At 38.4% G+C, this 24,431-nt stretch overlaps 1 protein-coding gene across 3 annotated transcripts in view; it reads left to right on the top strand.

Annotated features, from left to right (window-relative positions):
- The window catches only part of RHOA (ras homolog family member A), a 55,655-nt gene that overhangs the window by 1,155 nt on the left and 30,069 nt on the right, over positions 1-24,431 (top strand). For 2 of the 3 annotated variants that reach the window (XM_070575325.1, XM_070575327.1), the window contains exon 2: positions 2,482-2,560. The exons of the other annotated variant lie outside the window; for it this stretch is intronic. The gene's annotated coding sequence lies outside the window, so the exon portion shown is untranslated. The remainder of the gene's footprint in view (positions 1-2,481; positions 2,561-24,431) is intronic. 3 annotated transcript variants of the gene reach the window in all.

Below are 24,431 nucleotides of genomic sequence, written 5' to 3' on the forward strand. Positions count from 1 at the left end.
CTTCATTAAATAGCACTATTTGCACTCAAATTGATTTGGTCAAAACCATGTCTAGTAGTTTATGGTGTAAATTTGGCATCCCTTTTACCTCAGAGTTGGTTCCACTTGTGTTTTTTTAGTGGTCTTGATTTAAAATTTTTACCTCTGTTGGTGACTCGTTTGGTTCTTTTTGTGTTTAAGACAGTCTTTTGAAGTAAATGTTTCTTGCAGGTGTGTACATAATCAGATTATGTTCCTCCCTGCCAGAGTTGAAGGGGAAAAAGTACTTTAAAAAATTTTTAAGATGTGTATGGTGAGACTTTTTCAACCGCTTAGTGTCACACACCCAAATGTGTAATGTGTACCATTGCATGACTGTCACTTTAGACATGGCAAAATTGGAAGAGAGACTCTTTTCAGCATTTGGCACAAGTGACATTGTTTGGACTGAAAATACAAGACTAGTTCTTAATTATAAAGGATAACTTATTGAAGGATCTCTTTTGGTAAATTGCTTTGAGAGTAGATGTGTGTACTTTTGTAGAGCACTGGTGGCTCTTGGGGACATAACAAAATATATATAAGATGGAACTTGCTTTGAGTCAAAGTCTAGTGTCAGACTTATAATCTCTGTTCTCATAAACATCTGTACTGGAGGGAAGGCGAGAGTAGGAATCCACCGATGTCTTCATAGATCCAGAGTTTTAGACTTGAAGGGAATCTTCAGAACATAGAGTCCAACCCCATTTGCAGATGAGGAAACTGAGTCCCTGAGACTTAAGTAAATTTCCCAAGGTCATATGTCTAGTCAAGTGCAGGCCAGAACTGTTTTCTCTATATTTTCCATGTACTCCGAAGCGGCTTGCTTAGAGTCAGCTAAAATTCAGGACTTACAATGTATTCGTGTTTTCTTGTTTTATATCTTGCTGATTATATATATATATATAGGGAAAATCTGAAAAATTTGTTTTTCCAAACAAATTTCAGTTCTTTAGCTTTCACAGCACTCTGACTGGATAGTCCTTTACCAGTTGGTTGACGTAGACAAATGAATCGTTTTAGTGAATAGTTTTAAAGGGTCCCTCCGAGTGTTTCATCCTCTGTTACCAGTTAGTTTATCCCTTTGTGCACCGACCAGTGGAACTCAGTTTGCCTGCACCTACACGTTAATGTAACTAAATTTTAAACTTGTCTTAATGTGTCTTACTATACTCTGCTCTTTGGGGCCATGCTCACTGTGAAGTATTTGTGAAATTAATAAAATTTTCAAGACAGTTTAAAGTTAGTAATTACTGTAAAATTCCTATTTCAAGTGTTTCTATGTCAAGTGACTCATTTTTAATCTGTGGTGCTGTTGTAATAAGACCTTGTATACTTATAATTATAATAGACATGTGACTGAAAATCAGATAGACATTGAAGCTGCTCGTTCTGGGTGTTGGTTGGAGTTTATTGGTGTTTCCTCCAGATGATTCTGAATACATTTTTATAGCTAATAATCATCAGAATTTGAGATACACTCTGTTAAATTGCAGCTGGTTTGCAGTTTGTACCAAACTGAGCTTTTTTTTTTTTTGAAGCGGGTTGGTAAAGTAAATATGATTAAGCATATTTATGGTAGTATCTTAATATTCAAGTGAAGGGAAAGTAGAGAACATAAGCAGCCAATGAAATAAATTTAGGGTGGAATGGAGTGAAGGGAAAAGTGGGAGGTAAAATGAAATTAGAGAGGAGGCAGGGACCAGATCTAGTAGGGCCTTTAGGACTTGGGAAGTTCTTTGAGTTTGTTCTGAGATGAAAATCATTAGATGTTTTTTAGCAGGAGAATGATGTGATCTGATAGTGAACAAGTAAACAACTAGAATCACTCACCAAGAGTAAGGGGTAGATCAGAGTCCATTCTGACTTTAGAGAGTAAATTAATACTAATTCATTTCTGGCAAAAATGTCAGAGGGATTTCCTAATATTATTAATTTCCTTCATCTGATGACTTCAGCCTGTTTTTTTGAAGCCATTGATTTTCTGACAGTTGCCTTTCAGCCTGTAATTCCTCTGTAATGCCTGTATTAAAAAGGAAATGTAATTTGATAAAGCAAGTCATTCAAATTGTTAAGGTAGTCTTGGTGGTAGGGATATGGATGTTCACTGTAAAATTCTTTTAACTTTGCTGTGTTTGAAAATTTTTATAATAAAATGTTGGAAAATTAATTTACATAGGATTCACCTGCTTTTGATTTTTGCTTCTAAAGAGGCAATGTTAATTTATAATACTCAGAAAATAGGTTGATTGTGTACGTTTTGTTAATTGAAGGAGGCCAAGACTTGTGTAACTGTGATAAATTTTATGGTATGTCAATTAAAAATTAAATTCTGTACTTTTTTCCTCTCTTGGTTTCTAAATTACTTGATGGAACTTGGGCCAAGTCCATTTACATCCTGTGTTTTGTTTTATCCTTGTAAAATGAATAAACATAATTCCTGATTTTTTTATATTTTTATAGTGCCTTTCATCTGAGAAGTTCAAGGCACTTTGTAGAACTTCTGCCACACAGGCTCTTGGTCTTGCAGCACGTTTGTAAGGTATGTAAATAGAAGCCTCTTCTTTCATTCTTTCCCCATGGAAGAGAGTTTACTATTACGTGTTATATATTAATGTAAGTTCTAGGGAAATGTGGATGCATCGCTGTTAGTGATTCTCTTCACCAATCTTGAGATCTTCATTTCACTCCGTAACTTTTCTCTCTGGTCTTATTTTCCTACCTCTCCATAAGATACTCCTCTAACTTCCCTCTTTTCTTCCATTCTAAGTGACGTTTCTTCCTCAGATGAAGATATGTTTCCTAACCTCTCTCTTACTTAATCTTTAAGCAGATGGACTCACTGTATTACAGACATATTTCTCTTACTTCTGGACCATTCCCATCTTATTCTTTCTGTTTTTCGTCTTTAAGTTTTCATTTTTTTCAGTAGAGTAGTGTGGTCATCTTACAGTTTATCCACAGCCTGTGCTATGGGTATATCTAATTATCAATAGAAAATGAGCCATCTAGAGAATGAGGATCAGAGGACAGTCCTCTTTACCAGAGGGATCAGCAGTGGTACTGGCTTGGGTGGGAGCTATGTTAATAGCAGGTATAATAGCCCATCCAGGGACTGTTCAAATATTTTAAACTGATTACCAATAAGGAAAATAGTTAGAAGTATCTTAATTTAGTTGATACCACAATAAATACCCTGGTCTGGTACCATTTTGACCACCTTTTCTTGTTCTTCTTGGGTCTGGGAGAGCTCTGTATATGGAGAAGTGATCTGTTAAGGGGATGAATATTCTCATTTGGTGAGGTGGGCTACCTTGCAGTGAAGGCATATGATGAAAGTGGTTTTGGTTGGCTTTGAACTCCTTCTTGGCATGTTAAGAGGAAAGGCCAAGCTAGCTTGTGGTTTTGTCATTTTTCATCTATTGAACAAATAATTACTGAATAGCTACTATATGCCAGGTGCTTTTCTGGGACACATCTGAAGAAAACAAAGATGGTCACTGCCCTCGGGGAGTTTTGTTTGTTTTACAATATTTTATTCCTAAAGACATGAACATTTGGTTTGAAACTGAAAACTCTGTTAATTTTGAATCATTCCATCTACTTTTTTCAAAATCACTGACAAGAAAATGGAAAGCACTTCAGGTGTTAATAATCACAAAAACATTAATAGATCTGCTCATGGAGTTTTTATTCTAGTAGGGAAGACTGATGATAGACAAGTAAGGAATGGGCTTGTCCCCTTTTTTGGTGAGGAAGATTGGCCCTGAGGTAACATCTGTAGCCAAACTTCGTTTTTTTGCTTGAGGAAGAGTGGCCCTGAGCTATCATCTCTGTCAGTCTTCCTCTATTTTATATGTGAGATGCCACTGCGGCATGGCTTGCTGAGTGGCGTGTAGGTCCATGCCCGGGATCCAAACCTGCAAACCCCAGGCCATTGAAGCAGAATGTGCAAACTTAATTGCTATGCCACTGGGCTGGCCCCTGGGCTTGCATTTTTTAGGGAACATCAAAAAGGCTTGAAGGCTGCAGCCTAAAAAGCAAGCAGGAGGAGTGGAAGAAATAAAGTTCTACAGGTAGGCAGGGGTCAGGTCTTGTAGGAACTGGGAATTTAGAGTTTATTCAGAGTGCATTGGGAAGGGTTTTTTTTTTTTTTTTAAGATTTTACTTTTTTCCTTTTTCTCCTCAAAGCCCCCTGGTACATAGTTGTATATTCTTCGTTGTGGGTCCTTCTAGTTGTGGCATGTGGGACGCTGCCTCAGCGTGGTTTGATGAGCAGTGCCCTGTTTGTGCTCAGGATTTGAACCAACGAAACACTGGGCCACCTGCAGCAGAGTGCGCGAACTTAACCACTCGGCCATGGGGCCAGCCCCTAGTTCTACTCTTAAGCATCAGTCAATAGTAGCAGCAGAGATGGTACTCTCCAGCAAGTGGACAGAAAAGTAGATGGTGGGGTGGAGATTTTTTTCTTCTGCTACCTGCTGCCACTTTCCTTTTATAACTGAAGGATTCTTGAACAATTTCTAATCCATGCCAGTTCTCTTGCACACCCATCTGTTGAACTGTGGCTGAAGAGTCTTCAGTCATGAAGCCAGAAGCATTTATCATGTACAGCTATATGCACACTTCATTTATCTTTCAGGCTTATTCTTTAGGAATTATATTTTCCATTAGTTAAAGTTTTCCAATTTTACTAACCCTCCATCCTTACCATAGTCCCTAAAACAGAAGTCCCTGAAATTTAAGGAAAAATGTTCTGAACTACTTTGTCGATTTAATAGTGGACCTCAAAGAGCAGTTCCCACATAAAAACTAATTTTTTTTGCAAGAAAGAGGGACAAAATAATACAGGTTTTTATCTTCTGAAGCTCCTAGCTGCTCTGAAACACAGAGATCCAATTCCATTGCTTAAAAAAATTATTTTGACTTTAAGCATATGGTTGCAAACTCTTCTTTTGTTATATGTGCATTGTCATTTTTACCTTATTCTCATGGCAGCTGTGTCCAAGTCTGTATGGTGCAGATGAGTTGTTCTCTGGTGCCTCTTCCATGGACCCACAGAGCAAATGTTCTGCCACTTTTCTGGTGTACTTTTACATAACCCTGCTATTTGTTATTTAGATTTTGAGAGTCTAAGGATGTACATTTAAGGTAGATATTTAATGTAACAAAACAATTTTTTGCCACAGGGTATTTTTATTACATGATTTGGCAGTTTTGTTGGAAGTACTGCATTTAGAATATTTTGTAGAAAAGTTCTGGATGAAGTGTCTTGTTTAACTTTTCCAGTTATTCAGAAGGAAGCTTTGTTTATCTTTTGAAGGTCTTAAGTTCAGAAAAGGGAAGCAATAGAATGTCTTAGGTAAGAGCATGGGCTCTGGAGAGAGGCTGACAGTTAAGTACTAGCTCTTAGACTTGATGGCTTATGACTCTGGACAGTAATGTGACCTTTATAACTGAGTTTCCTCTTCTGTAGAATGGGCATGATAACAGAGTGCAATGAGGGTTCAGTGAGAGAGAAGCGCTTAGCTCCAGTGCCAGACATGCAGCCCTTCAGCCTTCACTATTCGAATCACAGTTTGTAGTACCTAATAATCACCCTTCTTTAATCTAATTTGGAAGAGGTTTTTGAGGGGAGATGGGGGGTAGCATCCTAAGGATTAATTCTTAGGGTAATGCAACAGGGCTCACTGCTGGGTCGCTGGTGCATATGAACAGTGGTACCTAAACTTGGCTATTCCCAAACTTGGTATCCAATTCCCCAAATTAGAATCACTTTGGGAGAGGGTTTTTTTTTTTTAAATCACCTTTATTGAGGTATAATTTGCATACAAAAATGCACCTATTTAAATAACAGTTTGGTAAGTTTTGATAAATATATACATCTATATAATTGCCACCCAATCAAGATACTACAGAATATTTCCTTGGGAGCCTTTAAAGTTTTCTATTTTTAAGTAGTTTTTTATTTTTTAAAAATATACATTTTATTCTTGGTGGGACTGTGAAATGGTACAGATAGTTTGGGAAAACAGTATGGCAGGTCCTCAAAAAATTAAAAATAGAATTACCTTATGATCCAGCAATTCCACTTCTGGGTCTATATGCCAAAGAATTGAAAGCAGGGTCTCAGAGATATTTGTACACCCATGTTCATAGCAGCAGTATTCACAAAAGCTAAAATGTGAAGCAACTCAAGTATTATTGACGGATGAATGGATAAGTAAAATGTGATATATACACACAATGGAATATTATTCAGCCTTAAAAAGTAAGGAAATTCTGCAGTATGCTGCAATGTGGATGAACCTTGAGGGCATCATGCTTTTTTTTTTTTTTTTTTTTTTTTGAGGAAGATTAGACCTCAGCTCACTACTGCCAATCCTCCTCTTTTTGCTGAGGAAGACTGGCCATGAGCTAACATCCATGCCCATCTTCCTCAACTTTGTACATGGGACGCCTACTATAGCATGGCGTGCCAAGCGGTGCCGTGTCCGCACCCGGGATCCGAACCAGCGAACCGTAGGCCGCCAAGAAGCGGAAGGTGCAAACTTAACTGTTGCGCCACTGGACCGGCTCCCGAGGACATTATGCTAAGTGAAGAAAAGCCAGTTACAATAAGACAAATACCGTATAATTCTACTTATATGAGGTACTTAGAGTAGTCAAAATCATAAAGATAGAAAGAATGGTGATTGCCAGGGCCTGGGGGGTGGGGGGAAAATGGAGAGTTAATGTTTAATAGGTATAGACTTTCAGATTTATAAGATGAAAAGAGTTAGGATGGATAGTGGTGATGGTTGCACAACAGTGTGAATGTATTTAATACGACTGAACTGGATGCTTAAAAATGGATTAAGATGGTAAATTTTGTGTTGTGTGTATTTTACCACAATTTAAAAAAGGAAAAAAATGCACTAGGTAAAAATAAAATCATACGTTAAGGTTTATAATAAAAAATGTATATTCTTCCTGTCTCAGACTATGGTCTTCCTTCTCTCATATTATTGCCCCTTTAGGGCTTTAAAAATATTTGAGAGCAAGAGGGTTGATAAAGCATGTATATGAAACAGTGCACAAGGGATGGATGGAGCATGAAAAGTAAGCCTTTCTCCCATCTCAGCCTCCTGAGTTCCTTGCTTCAGAGAAAACCATGTAACTATTTCCTATGTATCCTTCTAGAGATACTGTGTCTACATGTACATACTACATATTTTTCCTTTTTATACACAGACTCTTGCATCACACTATTACACATCTTATTCTTTCTCCTTAACAATAGGTCTTGATGATTATTTAGCAAGATATTTAGAAGTATACACTGGGGAAAATAGTTTGGCAGTTCCTCAAATAGTTAAATACAGAATTACCATGTAACTCAGTAATTCCATTCCTAGATATATACCCAAAAGAGTTGAAAATGTGTACTCAAACAAATACTTGTACATAAATGTTCATAGGAGCACTATTTATATAGCCAAAAGGTGGAAACAATTCAAATGTCCATCAACAGATGAATGGATAAACAAATGTGATATGTACATAAATGGAATATGCAGCCCTTAGAACAATGAAGCACTGATAACATGCTACAACGTGGATGAACCTTGAAAGCATTGTGCTAAGTAAAAGAAGCCAGTCACAAAAGATCACATATTGTATGATTTCATTTATATGAAATAGCTAGTGGTTAAGTTTGTGTGCTCTGCTTTGGTGGCCCAGGGTTTCGCTGGTTTGGATCCTGGGCACGGATCCATGCCATGGCACCGCTCATCAGGCCATGCTGAGGCAGCATCCCACATAGCACAACCAGAAGGACTTACAACTAGAATATACAACTATGTGCTGGGGGACTTTGGAGAGAAGAAGAAGAAGAAGAAAAAAAAACCATTGGCAACAGATGTTAGCTTAGATTCCAATCTTTAAAAAAAAAAAAATCTAGAATAGGTAAATCCATAGAGACAGCAAATTGGTGTGTGCTAGGTGCTGAGGGAAGGGGGAACTGGGGACAGACTGCTTAATGGTTTTGGGGTTTTCTTGGTGCTGGTGAAAATGTTTTGGAACTAGAAAGAGTTTGTGCTTGCACAACATTGTGAATGTACTAAATGTCATCGAATTGTACACTTTAAAAATGTTAACTTTATATTATGTGAATTTCACCTCAAAAATTTTTTTAGTAGTTGTTGAGGCCCCACCCTGAAGAGTTTTCAATCTGCTAGTTGTGGTCTCTTGAGAGGAATAAAGATGTTTGTGCCAGAATGCAGGGTGCCTGGCTGCTCATTGTCATTGCTGAAACACCCCAACAGGCCATTAAGCAGCTCCTTGGGGTTCCCTCTTGGTGTATTCTTCTTTGTATGTCAGTTCACCAGACAAGCATTGTCTTAGGGGCAACATATGTGGAGAATTAGGCTGCACAAAGCCAAATTCTGATTCTGTGCATCTACTTAAGGTTAACCCTAGAACATTTACATTTTGAGCTGGGTGATATATGATGCTCTTATTTAGAAGCCAGAAGGTATGTATGTTCCCTTAGGAGTGTTTCCGGCCTCGCCCCCCCAAAGAAGAATTTAAGTCTGGGGTGATTTTCACTTGGCAGTATATTGGAGGCTTTGTCAGTCTCTCCTGCTTGCCTTTGTGTGCCTTAGAGCTGCTGCTCTTCATGTCCAAGGGACCTTACTGCTGTGGAAAGGAGGGCCCTTGAACTGACATTCACCATTGGCAACTGCTTGATCAAGATGGCCAAATAATGGCACTACCAGGTCAAGCTCATCATGAACAAATGGACAGATGGTAGTTGGGACCTTTTTGCCAGAGGTTTCCTATGTAGTTCATTAACAAACTAAATGGCTTTATGTTTTCAATTTAATTTCCCAAGTGTTTAATGGTGTTCCTGTGTGCCAGGCATAGTCCTAGATATGGGTGAAACTGGAGTTGATAGGACAAGTTTCTGCTCACTGCGCTGAAATAGTTTCAGTATAGATATTTTCTTCCTTAATAAAGCAGTATGTGTTCTGTTCATTTTAGATGTATATTTTAACAAAAGATGAAAGCAGTGAAACCGGGAGGGTATTGGAGAAGGGAGTGCTTATGAAAAGTCTACACTTCGTTTCAACCAGGTTTATTGTTTGAACACAAATTTGATTCTAGTTTGGTTGTTACTTTTAGGACTGTCTGGAGAAAAGACTATATTTTGACCTTTATTTTTAGTTTTATAGTCCTGATAACTTTGCTTCAAGAGGATGCATTGTAGGGACCTTTAAGCTTTTATGGGATTAATGCATTTTTAGGTATGGGAGGTATGGCTCTTATAGAAAAATCAAGATCTTAAACCTCTGAATAGTATTATAGTGTTCTAGATAACTGAAGCTTGCTTCTTTAAGCTTTAAAACTTGCTTTAGTTCTGTAGTGGATGTCTTCTTTTTCTGTGTCTTACAGTATCTGGGCCCTAAGCTTCCGTGTGTAATGATTGAGGTCTTTTCTCCTAAAGGGCTTTTGAGGTCTATCCTTGGAGTCTGTTATCCTGTTTTAAGACTCTGGCCTGGCCTAATTGGCACTTCTCTCCCTCCCGTTTTACATTTGTGAGCCTGATTTACAGTTTTCTGTCTCCTACATTCTTGTCATAGGCTGCACATCTTTCTCACCTAAACATGCATTTTTCTAAACTGCTGTGAACTGAGCTACTGGCCAATTAGACTTACAGAGTTGTCTAAAATAAGAGCAGATGAGTTCACAGGGAGGATCTGAGTTTTAACACTTGTTGGTACAGATAATTGATGTTTCTGATTATATGAGGGCTTTCTGTAATTCTGTGAGAGTGAATTCTTGAACTACTAAAACAAAGTGTCCTGGGAGGTAGCCTCACTACTAGTGTACACAGCTGATCTTGTAACTGTTTTCTTTTCAAAATCTGTGGGCAGCAAATTGGTTATATAAAGTTTCTTTGCTCTTGGAAATTTATTTTCTCAGATTTGTTATTTGAACCCTTAACTATTATGTGCTTGTGCCTGTGCTTGTCCCACAGTGGTGAATAAGACAGATATGATTCTTACACTAATGGAGTTTGGCAGGAAGAAACTTTAGAGGGGTCTAATGAGTGAGGCAGAGAGAAATCTTACATGCTGAGGGAGTGTACCTAAGGGGCTTGATCTAAGTTGGTAACTCTGGGAAGGTCTTGAGAGAGAGTGACTTAGCCTTAAGTATGAAGTTATCTAAGTGGGGAAAGGGTAGGTGGGGTGCATTCAGGGCAGAGGAAAGGAGGAGGAAGAAATCATGGCTTAATAATAGCCTGAGTTACGGATGTTGTCTTGGCTGAGGATGGTTGTATGCTTTGGATTTTATAATTTCATGAGTTAGTGTCTTGAGATTTATAGCTATTTCTTTGTCTGCAATATGACATTTTGTACCCAGATTTTATCCAAAATATTTTTTGCATTGTTTGCATTGATGCTACTTCCTCCCACAGAAACTAACATTGACAAAACCTAGGGTTGGGAGGAAGTTTTTATGTCTGTACTCTAGGATCATTATTATTCTTAATGAAATTCACAAGATTTTTATGTGTTTTAAAATTCTTTTTAGGGGCTGGCCCCGTGGCCGAGTGGTTAAGTTTGCGTGGTCTGCTTTGGTGGCCCAGGGTTTTGCTGGTTCGGATCCTTGGTGCAGACATGGCACTGCTTATTAGGTCACATTGAGGTGGCGTCCCACATGCCACAACTAGAAGGACCCACAACTAAAATATACAGCTGTGTACTGGGGAGATTTGGGGAGAGAAAAAAAAAAAAAACAGAAAAAAAAATACTGTAAAATTCTTTTTAAATTTTAGTTTTTGAAAGACGACAGCTTTTGCTTTTGTAATAGTCTGTATAGTACTGATTTATAACAACTTATTTGGAGAGAAATAGCAGATATAAAATTTCAACTGGATTACATAATTGAGACATATGGATGTCAACAAGTTGTATGAACTCAACTTCTAATCTGTTGTGTCCACTATGTTTAAAGTAATGAATGAAATAAAAAAGTAAAAATTAAGCCATGTCCAAGGCTATGCTGTATTAAATGCTTTTATTTCTTGGGTGGTTGAGAAATTGTAGAAAGCTTGCTGTGATCATCACTATTTCTTTTGCGTAATTAGTCCCTTTGAAGGATTAGGAGGTAAAATTATAATTATCTCAGGTATGCTGAATTAGTCATTTTTAAAGCCAGGATTATTTTATCTGCATGGAAATTTATTCATTAACTTTCCAAAATATTGTAAAGATCTTGATCCAGCTGAAGTAGCATAGTTATTCAGTCAAATTATTTGTACTTCTGTTTCTTGGCTGGAGAACTGTTTTGTGCCTGCTTATAATGAATGTTTAGCTAATAAATGTCTGAATAATGCATTCGTTATAACCTGGTAGCACCATCACAAACATCTTTGGTGGCTTCTTATCTGCCAAAAATAAGCAAGAAATTGTGCACAGACGCAGATTACTGTGAGTCTAAGAAAATAAGTATTGCAAAATGTGTAGTCCCTAAACAAGTTGTCAGAATTATTCAGCTAATTTAGATTGTGGAATTCAAATTACTGTCAGCTCTGCAGTTTAGCTTAAACACATACCACACCCAGCTGCCCCCCCCCTGCCCCCCCCCCCGCCCAATTTAAAACCTATTTTGTTTTAATTTCCCAAGAGGAATAGCAGGAGGGGCTTAGTCCACTTCTCGGGGGTAACAGCATGGTTATCAGTCATGGAAAAATCAGATTTGAGGGCATTAGAAAAGATGCTTAAAAAGCATTGAGAGGGATGTGATTGTGTTTAAAACAAATTGGCATTGAGTTAAAGAGTTTCGTAACTGCCATTCACAAAGTTCTGAAAACTACAAACTCATTTGATGGCAAAACCTGAGCTGAACTGATGAAAGGTTTAGTCTTTATCCACTTAATGTGAATAGTCTTTTATTTTAGTGAAGAACTATTAACCCATTGGGTGTGTTATGGAATATTTAGCATTTGTACCATATTACCTTTCTAAAAATCTGAAAAATCCTAAGTTTAGAAACATCTGACCCCAAGGCTTTCGGATGAAGAATTGTGGGCCTGTAGTTCTGGGCGGTAAGAGAGAAGCTAAGTTTTTTTGTTTTTTAAATAGGAAAAAAAGAGGGTGAGATGAACTGTGGATGGTATATACACTTTGAAAAAATAATTATTTGCTAGACTGGTAAAAGTTTCATTTTAGGAAAAACAACATTCTTTTCATGTCAGGCCATATTATCAGGTCATCTTCAAATTCTGGACAGTTGCAGTTTGAAGGAAGGAGTTGCCATTTGACCAAAATAAGACCTAATTAATAATGCAAACATTAATTGAACACTGTGATCTATTTTCAGTGTAGGTAAGCTCTTTCTGTGTAATATCTTATTTGATCTTCATATTAACCCTATTTAGAAGGTTCCATTCTCCACTTGATAGATAAGGAAACTGGTTGTAAAAGGGCACAAAGCTAGCAAGGGACAGAGCCTAGATTAACTCTCAGGTAGTGTAGTTTCTTTACCACTACTGTAAACTGCCTTCTCTCTACTCAGTTGCTGCCTATCACTGAAATTAATTTCTCGTAGAACTTTTTAATTTGGCTAGTCTTCATGGGACCTGTCTGTGTAATGAATATTTCTGCTTTTATTGAGTAGTCCATATGGTAGGTGCTGTATACTCATCACACACACCCAGGATGGGACTCACATTTTGTGATAGTATTTTGGGTGATGAGGGGAGGTAGATGAGAATCACCTGGAACTCTTAGAGAACATGTATCAACTGGCCCCTTTCAGAATCTGTGGTTGGAGTAGGGATTGGAGTGCATGTGATTATACCTTCTTCCAACTACACAATAATAATTCACAAAGATTATTCATGATTATTCACAAAGTAAGGTAACAGCGATAGTGATGCACAATTTCCTTTTTCCTAAGGCCCTTTTTCTTCTGCTTGGGAACACTTACTAGAAAGAAGGGAATGCTATAGACCTGAAAAACTCTTGGCCTTAAAAAATAGTTATTTGCTAGATTGGGGAAAGTTTCATTTTAGGAAAAACACCACTATATTCAGGTAACTTTAAATCTGCTTTAATTTATGGAAAAAATGAATTGCTTGCAATCTTCAGTATTTTAGCTGTTAATAACAAATTATTTTTGATCCCCCATAATGAATCTCTTCATCATGGTTGAAAACGGCTGCTCTCTAAAGTATTCCAAGAGTATTAGTCTTTTCTTAAGGCCTTTTGCCATATCTAAGGTGATAAGATAGACATTTAGTGTTTTTTTTCCTCCCCTTTATGTTGTTGTTTCGTACACAGGTACCAGGGAGTTCTGTATACAGTGGTTTGTTACTTGTGAGTCTTATTTGAAAAGAAATAACTTCCTACTTGAAGAATTAGACTTAAGGCCAATTCAAAAAAGAAGGGAAGTAACTTAGAGGAAGTAAATTTGAAGGCTAATGTCTAATCTTAGTAACTTAAGCTTTTGAAAGTTTCCTTTTACAAAGTAAAAAATTAACTCTTTATTATACCAACACATTTTTATCCATTAACTTAGGAAGGCTAGGTTTTTTATCCTTAATTCAGTTGCTGGACACATACTTCTGTTCAGTGCTATTTTTGACTGCTAGGCATTGTAGGGAATATAGAAAATGATCGTAGGGTCTTTTTTATTGGAGCTTATGGATAGTAGTAGTAACAGTTAAACATTAGCTGTTATTTGCTAGGTTTTGTTTATTCTAAGTGCTTTCCTGTGTTAACTCATTTAATAATTACCACTATCCTGTGAGGGTAGGAACCGTTATTTTTCCCTCTTGTACAGATGAGGAAGTAGAGGCATAGAGGGATTAAGTAACTTGCCCAAAGATTCACAGCTACTTTGAATCCTAGCACCTGGCTCCAGAGCCTTCTCTCTGCTAGTGCAAATAGAGTATCAAGTGATGCAAGCTTACGTAGTCATTTGGGAAACAACGCTGGGTAAAGTGCTGTAGGATTTCAGGGACGGAGAAGAATTTGTACTGGAGTAGCCAGGGAGGCCCCTGTGGGGAGGGTGTAACTCTTGGCCTAAAGGGAGATAAAGAGGAGTGTTGTGAGTGGTGGGAATCAGCCCTTGGCAGTGTTAAACTGTGCTTGAACACAGATAATCTTGTTTCACCTCCTTGTAGGGAAGAGAAAGTGGGCAGGATTGGTTAGCCTAGGAAAGTTGTGTGGGGGAGAGGGGACAGTCTACTTCTCTAGCCTTTAGGAGGTCAGATCCCAAGAGGGATCTTTGTATATGTACTGCTTTGTTTCTTCTTTTTTCTTTTTCTTTTTTTACTTAATATACTATATAGATCTTTCCAAGTCAGTACATTTTAAAATTTATTTTATTAATCTTTTTCAAAAACACAATACATACATTTGGTAGATTGAGATAGTGAAAGAGGATATATGGTCCCTAGAGGCAACTATTGTTAAGAGTTTCTTACGTACTTTTTGAGAGAGGCTGTGCATATACCAGTGTTCATTGTTCTTCAGTGAATATTAATTGTGCACTTCTGCCTTGTTCTATATATCTATACATCCCATTGTTATGTAATGGTATGACAGTGTACATACTCAGCCCCTTACTTTTTTCAGTTAATAATCTGTCTTGGAGATAATTTGTTAACACGAATCTTTATTAGTTTTTAATGGTGGCATAATATGCCATTGTATGGATGTATCATAAGATACTTAATTAGTCCTCAAAAGGGACATCTAGGGTTGTTTCTAGTCTTTTGCTATTATAACATTATAAATATTGCTGAAATGAGCATTCTTGAACATAATGGTTTTCATCTGTATATGAATACATTTACAGGATAAATTAAGTGGAATTGCTGGTTCAGATGATAAATGCAGTTTAAATCTAATAGATGTTGCCAATGGTCCTACAAAGAAGTTGCTCCTTACAGTAATAATACTTTGCTTTTTATGACTGAATCTCTTTAATACCCAGACACTGAAATTCTTCAGCCCCACTGGGGCTTACAGTCTATTGATCTTACTACCCCTTTACTGCCCTTCATTTTCTTCATTTCCCACTTTTCCTTGATTTCATAGTTCATCACTGTAATCACAACCTTGTATACATTCTCAACTAACTTTCTCATTTTATCTTACCTGGCAAAACCTTGGCCCTGGTTAAATCCAACTCTTCGCTTATTCTACACCTGTAACTCAATGTAGCTGGAGAAGGGAAAAATGCTGACTGGTCTCACTTTGAACTCATGACCTCTAACGTCAAATGTGGTTTGTAGCACTGCCCAGCAGTCCCACTAAGACTCCTTAGTTCATTTATTCTCTTATTTTTAGGACAGTATAGCACCACCTCCTTTAGCTCAAACCTGTTTCCCTTCCCCAGCCTCACTGTCAGCTGGTGATCTTGCTTCTTACTTATTGAGAAAATGGAAGCAAGTAGAAGAATCCACTGCTGTGTCTACTCACTCACCTGCATTTGGCTGTTATGGTCCACTTCATCCTCTGTTACTGTGGAGCAGTCCATAGTTCATATCCAGGGTCAGCCCTTCCACTTGTGTGCTAGATGTTATTCCCCTCTAATCTCAAAACGCTGCTCTAGCAATTCTTCCCTCTCCTGCATCAATTCTGTATACAGTCCATTGGCCAGATGTTAATGATCCCAGCTACCTGCAACAGAGGTCGGGAGGGCGGGGGGCCTGGCGGGAAGGTAGTCTTTATTGTTGACAGCCATGTGACCAGAAAGGGGGATAGTAGGTACTGAGGAGGCAGCTGAGTATTCTCTGCTACACCTTGCAGGCTTTTTTTTTTTTTTTAAAGATTGGCACCTGAGCTAACATCTGTTGCCAATCTTCTTTTTCTTTTTCTTCTTCTTCTCCCCAAAGCACCCCGATACATAGTTGTATATTCTAGTTGTGAGTGCCTCTGGCTGGGTTATGTGGGACAGCACCATGTCCGCGCCGAGGATCCAAACTGGCGAAACCCTGGGCCACCGAAGCAGAGCATGTGAACTTAACCACTTGGCCAGGGGGCCAGCCCCCTTTCTTTTTTTAATTAAAAAACTTTTACTGGTAACAGTTTTATTGAGATGTAATTTACATAACATACAATTCACCCGTTTAAAGTGTACAATTCAGTGGATTTTAGTGTATTCACAGAGCTGTACAGTCAATTTTACATTTTTATCACCCCAAAAAGAAACTCCTGTAGCTGTCGTCTCCCAATCTCCCCATCACCACCCCCAGCCTTAGGCAACCACTAATCTTTCCATCTCTGTAGATTTGCCTATCCTGGACATTTCATATGAAGGGAACCATATAGTATTTGGTCTTTTGTGACTGGCTTCTTATAAAATTTTCAAGGTTCATCCATATGTAACATTTATTGCCTAACTTCATGAAAGAACATTTTACACAACCTACCTCAATGCCCTCATCTCTTCAATCTGCTACTCCTACCCCATGGCCAACTGAAAGGATTTTCCCCTGTTTTGCTGGAGACCTTCTGATTGCTGTACTTGTGCCCTTTTTCTAGTCATGTAATATGGACCCTTTCCTTGAAATGCCCTTCCTTTCTCTTGGTGCTGTTTCTCACCATAGCTTTCTGACTGTTCTCTTCTGGCTCCTTCATGCCCACCTTTTTCATGTTGCTAGCAGTCTCTGTGGATAGATAGATCACTGCCTGTCCCCATTCCACACCCTTTTTTTTTTTTGCTATTTTTTGCTATTTTTGCTATTTTTACCTGTAATAACAACTTACCTGGGCACTAATCTTTTTCAGCTGGCTGGGGAAAAATATGTGTAGCATTAGGAAAAAGCCTCTTAGATTGTGCTTATTCTACCTCACCCTTACACTAGGTTTCTCTCTCCTCCTGGGCACTCTCATGCCCTCACCATGGTCTTCTCATCCCTGTTCAGTTCACTTCCCAGCCGTCACCATGGTCTTCTCATCCCTGTTCAGTTCACTTCCCAGCCGTCTCTCATGGTACTGCCAAGGCTTTCTTTGTAAATCACAGATCTGATCATGCCATTCCATTGGCTTTCCCTTGCTTACACAGTAGAGTACAGGTTACTCTGTATGACATACCAGATCCTCCAGTCTAACCATCACTTATCTCTCCACTCTCACTTTCCAACAGTCTCCTCTCTGAATTCTTGTATTTAAGGTCATTTGCTCAGGCTGTTCCTTCACATAGAAAGTATTCCTGAGTGGGGCTTGCCCAGTGGCTCAGTGGTTAAGTTCTCACATTCTGCTTTGGCAGCCCCGGGTTCACCAGTTCAGATCCCAGCTGCAGACCTATGCAATTCTTGTCAAGCCATGCTGTGGCAGGCATCCCACATATAAAAATAGAGGAAGATGGGCATGGATGTTAGCTCAGGGCCAGTCTTCCTCAGCAAAAAGAGGAGGATTGGCAGCAAATGTTAGCTTGGGGCTAATCTTCCTTGAAAAAAAGAAGAAAGAAGAAAGTATTCCTGAGCCACCACCACTTTTCTCAACTCCTCCCAGAGGACTTGTCCTCATTGTTCTAGGTCTAGGTTAGATATTACCTTCTCTGAAGCCCTCTGGCAGAATTGCTTGCTTTTTCTCTCTGTTCATCCCAGAGAGGGTGAGCTTCTGTTACAGCCCTTAATTAGAATGTTTTGTTTTCTCTAAGTGTCTTCCAGATAAGGCTGCACCTAGAACAAGGAATGGCCCATAGAAAACCCTTGGTTTGTGTTAGACTGATCAAGTGTAAAGGAGATAGACTTGAGACAAGGCCACTGGACCTATCAAGGTGATCACCATTGTACTGAAGTAGTGGGTGGAAGAGTGACTAACTGTGGAGGAAGCATAAGGGATGGATAGGAGTGCCTGCCAGAATTTATCTTTAAATGATCTTTAAATGTTTATCTTTAAATATTTTCTAGAAAAATCTATAATATGAAATTATGGGTATGACTTCTTTGGCAGATCCTCGTAGCATGCAAAAAACCAGAACATTGAATGAGAATCCTTTGTCTGCTAGATAGCCATGGGAGAATTGCTTAGAATAGCCATGTCCAGTAGACTTTCTGTGATGATGGATGTATTCTATTTCTCTCTGTCCAATATAATAGTCACATGTGGTTGCTGAGCATTTGAAACATGGCCAGTGTGACCAAGGAAGTGAATTTTAAAATTTAAATTAATTAAAATATTAATTAAAAAATTAAAATAGTCATATGTGACTAGTGGCTGCTATGTTGGTCAGTGAAACTGTAACAGTACCAGCTTTGGAAGTGAATGTGACCCAGACATTCTGTCTCTTGTGATCATGTTTCAACCAATGACTGCTCCCCTGAATATATTTTTTCACTATTTTTATATTCCAGTTTATAACTATCGTTGAAGTCTTTGGCTTCCTTCCTGCTTACAAATAATTTAGATATGAGGAAAGTCTTACTTAATGGTGTTGAGGAGAGCTTCCCAAGTGCTTTCTTTGAAAGTGGATTGAAGTTAAAATTTTATTTCTGTATGTAGCAGCCACTGGTAAATTATGCAGTGGCTTTTGTTCATTCATTCAGCAAACACAGGTGGAGAGCCTACTTGTGTCTGGCACTACTTGCTTGGCTTGGTATTGGTTGATATAAAGGTGGATGAAACTATCCTAGCCCTAAATTAGCTTTCAGTCTAGTAGAGGGAGTCTTGTTTAAATAGGAATGATAAATAGATGGCAAAGATATTTATAAAGGAGGTTGTGTGAGAGGGAAAGGGAAATGGAAGAGGAGATCAGGGAAGAAGTGACTTTTGTCATCTTGAAAGGTAAATATTTGTGAAATATACAAGAGATGAGGCTTCCTAGGCAAAAGGAAGATGTGTTTAGGACCAAATATGCTTTTACTTTTTACAAAATTGTGTTGTGGTGCAGGTGATAATAAGTCTAGAGTGAATTGGAATCTTTACCTGGAGACTTGGAGATGATCTTTAAAAATTTCAGAAAATGTTGGAAAATATTGCTTCTGCTGTGCAGTCCTTGAAACCCAGAAGGTGTCTGCTTGTAGGTGGCTTTGTGCTCCCGGCTTAAATTTCTAAACTTTGATCCTTGAGCTGATTTTTCTCTCCCACCATCCTTCTTACCTAACTCTAGGTGAAGTTCTTGTTTGTTGCATTAGCTTAATTGCTTTGTAAAACCAACTTTGTAGGCAGTTATGTACTTATTAATGGTTGGTGTATAAACCTATAGTAGGTGCTTGATATATTCTGTCGTTGAAATGTCTCATGAATCCTGCAGTGCCTGAATTTCAGCAGTTTTCTACTTGTCTTTGTTCAGATAAACTGTAATTAAGCTATTTTTTTTAAAGCTAATTCTTTTTTAAATTTTTATTATTTTTTAAAGATTTTATTTTTCCTTTTTCTCCCAAAGCCCCCCGGTACATAGTTGTTTATTTTTAGTTGTGAGTCCTTCTAGTTGTGGCATGTGGGATGCCGCCTCAGCATGGCCTGATGAGCAGTGTCATGTCCGCACCCAGGATTCGAACCGGTGAAACCTTGGGCCACCGAGTCAGAGTGCCTGAACTTAACCACTCAGCCTGGGGGCCGGCCCCTAAGCTATGCTTTTTAAAATCCCAAATGACAACATTATTTGCAACAACTTGTTAGCTGCATTTATCACTCTGGGCTCTTTGAAGAACCATTAGGTGACTTCTTCACTGTTCTTCATTAAGTATATTTTTCATTTTGATTCCTTTGATTTTTCTCTTCTTTCGTATTAATAACCATTACTCCTTTTAACCTTTCCTGAAAGAGTTTTATTTAGTTTCTCTAGTGCCACCATTAAAATTGGTAAGTTTTCCTTGGAATCTTGAGCCCAGGATTAGAACATATGTTTTTCCAGTCCAAATTTTGTTCCATCTATATTTTCTTGTTACATGTTCACTGTTTCAAACTGACTAGCATTTCAGATAAGATCTGGACTAAATCCCGACATGGCAGGCTGATTGCCTCTCATGGCCTGTGGATTATGCTGGCAGGCCTGTAGGCAGCTGCCTACAGGGGAAGGCAGAGGGGAAGCCTCCTTTTCTTTTGTAAAACTTATTTGCTTCTGTCTTCTAAATCTGCGCAGACTTGGGCCTACTAATCACTTTCTTTTTTTGTTGAGTTAAAATACACGTAACAAAATTTACCATCTTAGCCATTTTTAAGCATACAGTTCAGTGCTGTTAAGTACATTCACATTGTTGTGCAACCTTCACCACCATCCATCCCTGTAACTCTCTTCATCTTGTAAATCTGAAGCGGTCTACTTATTAAACAACTCCCCATTCTCCCTTCCCCACAAACCAAACAACCACCATTCTACTTTCTGTCTTTATGATTGCGACTACTCTAAGTGCCTCATATCAGTAAAATTATACAGTATTTGTCTTCTTGTGACTGGCTTTTTTTTTCCACTTAGCATAATATCCTCAAGATTTATCCATTTTGTAGCATATTGCAGAATTTCCTTACTTTTTAAAACTAAATAATATTCCATTTTGTGTATATACCACATTTTGCTTATCCATTCATTGATTGATGGACACTTGAATTGCTTCCACATTTTAGCTATTGTGAATAATGCTGCTATAAACATGAGTGTACAAATCTCTCTTTGAGACCCTGCTTTCAATTCTTTGAGGTGCATACCCAGAAGTGGAATTCTGGGTCATATGTAATTCTATTTTTAATTTTTTTTTTTCGAGGAAGATTAGCCCTGAGTTAACTGCTGCCAATCCTCCTCTTTTTGCTGAGGAAGGCTGGCCCTGAGCTAACATCCGTGCCCATCTTCCTCCATTTTATATGTGGGACGCCTACCACAGCATCGCTTGCCAAGTGGTGCCATGTCTGCACCCGGGATCCGAACTGGCGGACCCCCGGCCGCCAGAAGCAGAATGTGCGCACTTAACTGCTCCGCCACTGGACCGACCCCTATTTTTAATTCTTTTGAGGAGCCTCCATACTGTTTTCCACAGTAGCTGTACCATTTTACATTCCTGACAGCACGTGTTTTCTGTGTTTTTCATGGTAGCCATCCTAATGGGTGTCAGGTGGTATCTCATTGTAGTTCTGATTTGCATTTCTCTAATTAGTGATGTTGATCATCTTTTCATGTGCTTATTGGTCATTTGTATATCTTCTTTGGAGAAATGTCTATTCAAGTCCTTTGCTCATTTTTTTTTGTTGAGGAAGATTAGCCCTGACCAAACATCTGCTGCCAATCCTCCTTTTTTTGCTGAGGAAGACTGGCCCTGAGTTAACATCCGTGCCCATCTTCCTTGACTTTATATCTGGGATGCCTACCACAGCATGGCTTGCCAGGCAGTGCCATGTCCGCACCCGGGATCCGAACCGGCGAACCCTGGGCTGCCGAAGTGGACCGTGTACACTTAACTGCTTCACCACCAGGCTGGCCCCCTTTGCTCATTTTTGAATTGGGTTGTTTCTTTTGTTGTTGTTGAGTTTTAGGAGTTCTCTGTATATTCCTCCATATTAATCCCTTATCAGCTACATGATTTGCAAATATTTCCTCCCATTCTGTGGGGTTTCTTTTCACTTGCTTGATGGTGTCCTTTGAAACACAAAAGTTTTTAATTTTGATGAAGTCCAGTTTGCTTTTTCTTTTATTGACTTTGCTTGTCACATTGTATCCAAGAAATCATTGCTAAATCCAATGACAAGAAGTTTCTCCCCCAATATTTTAAGGTTTTTTATAGTTTTCCTCTGAGGTTTAGGTCTTTTATCCATTTTGAGTGAATTTTGTTTATTGTACAAGGGAAGAATCTAAATTCTTTTCTATGTGAATATCCAGTCTCCCCAGCACTGTTTATTGAAAAGACTCCTTTCCACATAGAATGATCTTGGCCCCTTGTCAAAAAATCAATTGACCATATATGTAAAGGTTTATTTCTGGTCTCTCTGTCCTATTCCACTTGTCTGTGTCTGTCTGTATACCAGTACCACACTGTTTTGATTTGCTTCTGTAACTTTGTAGTAAGTTTTCCAATTAGGAAGTCCTCTAACTTCATTTTTCTTTTTTAAGATTGTTTGGCTACTCAGGGTCTCTTGAGATCCATATGAATTTTGAGATATTTTTCTGTCTCTGCAAAAAACATTGTTGGCATTTTGATAGGGATTGCATTTATTCTGTAGATCACTTTGTATAGTATTGTGATCTTCATGATGCTTAATTTTTCTCCCCTTTTTTGGAGGAAGATTAGCCCTGAGCTAACTGCTGCCAATCCTCCTCTTCTTTCTGAGGAATGCTTACCCTGAGCTAACATCTGTGCTCATCTTCCTCTGTTTTATATGTGGGACACCTACCACAGCATGGCTTAATAAGTGGTGCTAGGTCTGTGATCCACACTGGTGAACCCTGAGCCGCTGAAGCAGTGGAATGTGCTGAACTTAACCACTGTGCCACCAGGGCAGCCCCAATTCTTGTTTTCCAATCCGTGAACATGGGGTATCTTTTCTTTTGTGTCTTTAATTTCTTTAACAGTTTTTTTTTTGTAGTAGTTTTCAGTGTATAAGTCTTTGGCCTTCTTGGTTAAATGTATTTCTAAGTGTTTTATTTTTTTAGATGCTATTTAAATAGAAGTTGTTAAAACTTCCTTTTCAAGTTATTGCAAGTGTATGGAATTACAACTGCTTTTATATGTTGATTTTATATCCTGAAGCTTTGCTGCATTGATTTATTGTCCCTAACAATTTTTTTAGATTCTTTAGGGTTTTCACTTGCATCCGCAATGCACAAGGGTTCCAATTTCTCCACACCCTAGCCAACACTTGTTGTTGTTTTTTAAATAATAGCCATCTTACTGGATTTCTTCTTTTTTAATGTATGCATTTACAGCTATCAGTTTCCCTCACTGCTTTCACTATATCCCATAAATTTTATGTTGTATTTTCATTTATCTCAAGGTATTTTTAATTTTTTCTTGTGATTTCTTCTTTAATTCATTGGTTAAGAGTCTGTTGTTTAATTTCCACATATTCATGAATTTCTGGTTTTCTTTCTGTTACTGATTTCATTCCATTGTGATCAGAAAAGATACTTTGTATGATTTCAGTCTTTTTGTTGTTGTTTTGAGGAAGATTAGCCCTGAGCTAACTACTGTCAATCCTCCTCAGCTGACATCTGTGCGCCCATCTTCCTCTACTTTATATGTGGGATGCCTGCCACAGCATGAGTTGACAAGCAGTGCATAGATCTGCACCCAGGATCTGAACCAGCAAACCCCAGGCTGCCAAAGCAGAACTTGTGAACTTAACCACTGTGCCACTGGGCTGGCCCCTAACCTTGCTTCTTGAAAGATAGTTTGCCAGATACAGAATTCTTAGTTGGCACCTTTTTTTCTTTCAAGACTTTATATATGTCATCCCACTGCCTTCTGGCCTTCGTGGTTTCTGATGAGAAATCTGTTGTTAATCTTATTGAGGATCCCTTGTATGTGATGAGTCCTTTCTCTCTTGCTGCTTTCAAAATTCTTTGTCTTTCAGTTTCTGCGGTTTGACGATAGTGTGTATTGGTGTGGATCTCTTTGAGTTTATCCTGCTTAGAGTTCATTGAGCTTCTTGGATGTGTATATTCCTGTCTTTCACCAGATTTGGGAAGTTTTTGGCCATTATTTCTTCAAATTTTTTTTCTGCCCCTTTCTCTGTCTTCTCTTTTTGAGATTCTTATGATACAGATGTTGGTATGCTTCAGTGTCTCACAGATTCCTCAGGCTTTATGTTCATTTTTCTTTCTTTCTGCTCCTTGGCTGGATAATTTCAGTTGTCTTTGAGTTCACTGAGGTTTCCTTCTGCTTGCTCAAATATATTTTGAACCCCTCTAGTGAGTTTTTCTTTTTTTTTTTTTTTTAAAGATTTTTTTTTTCCTTTTTCTTCCCAAAGCCCCCCGGTACACAGTTGTATATTCTTCGCTGTGGGTCCTTTCTAGTTGTGGCATGTGGGACACTGCCTCAGTGTGGTTTGATGAGCAGTGCCATGTCCACACCCAGGATTCGAACCAACGAAACACTGGGCCGCCTGCAGCGGAGCGCGCGAACTTGACCACTCGGCCACGGGGCCAGCCCCAACTAGTGAGTTTTTCTTTTCAGATGTACTTTTCAGTTCCTGAATTTGTTTGACTCCTTTTTTAATGATGTCTCTGTCTTTATTGATATTCTCATTTTATTTAGACATCATTTTCCTGTTTTCCTTTTAGTTCTTTGTTCATGGTTTCCTTTAGCTCTTTTAAACATTTAAGACAATTTAATCTTTTGGCTAATAGTTACAATGTCTGGGCTTCCTCAGGGCTGTTTTTTGTCATATTCCTTTTTCTCCCCTGCTATGAATGGACCATTTCTCCCATTTCTTTGTATTTTTTGTGTTTTGTAATCTTTTTTTTAAGATTTTATTTTT

This window comes from Equus przewalskii, chromosome 15 (assembly GCF_037783145.1).
Source record: "Equus przewalskii isolate Varuska chromosome 15, EquPr2, whole genome shotgun sequence".
Lineage (NCBI taxonomy): Eukaryota > Metazoa > Chordata > Mammalia > Perissodactyla > Equidae > Equus > Equus przewalskii.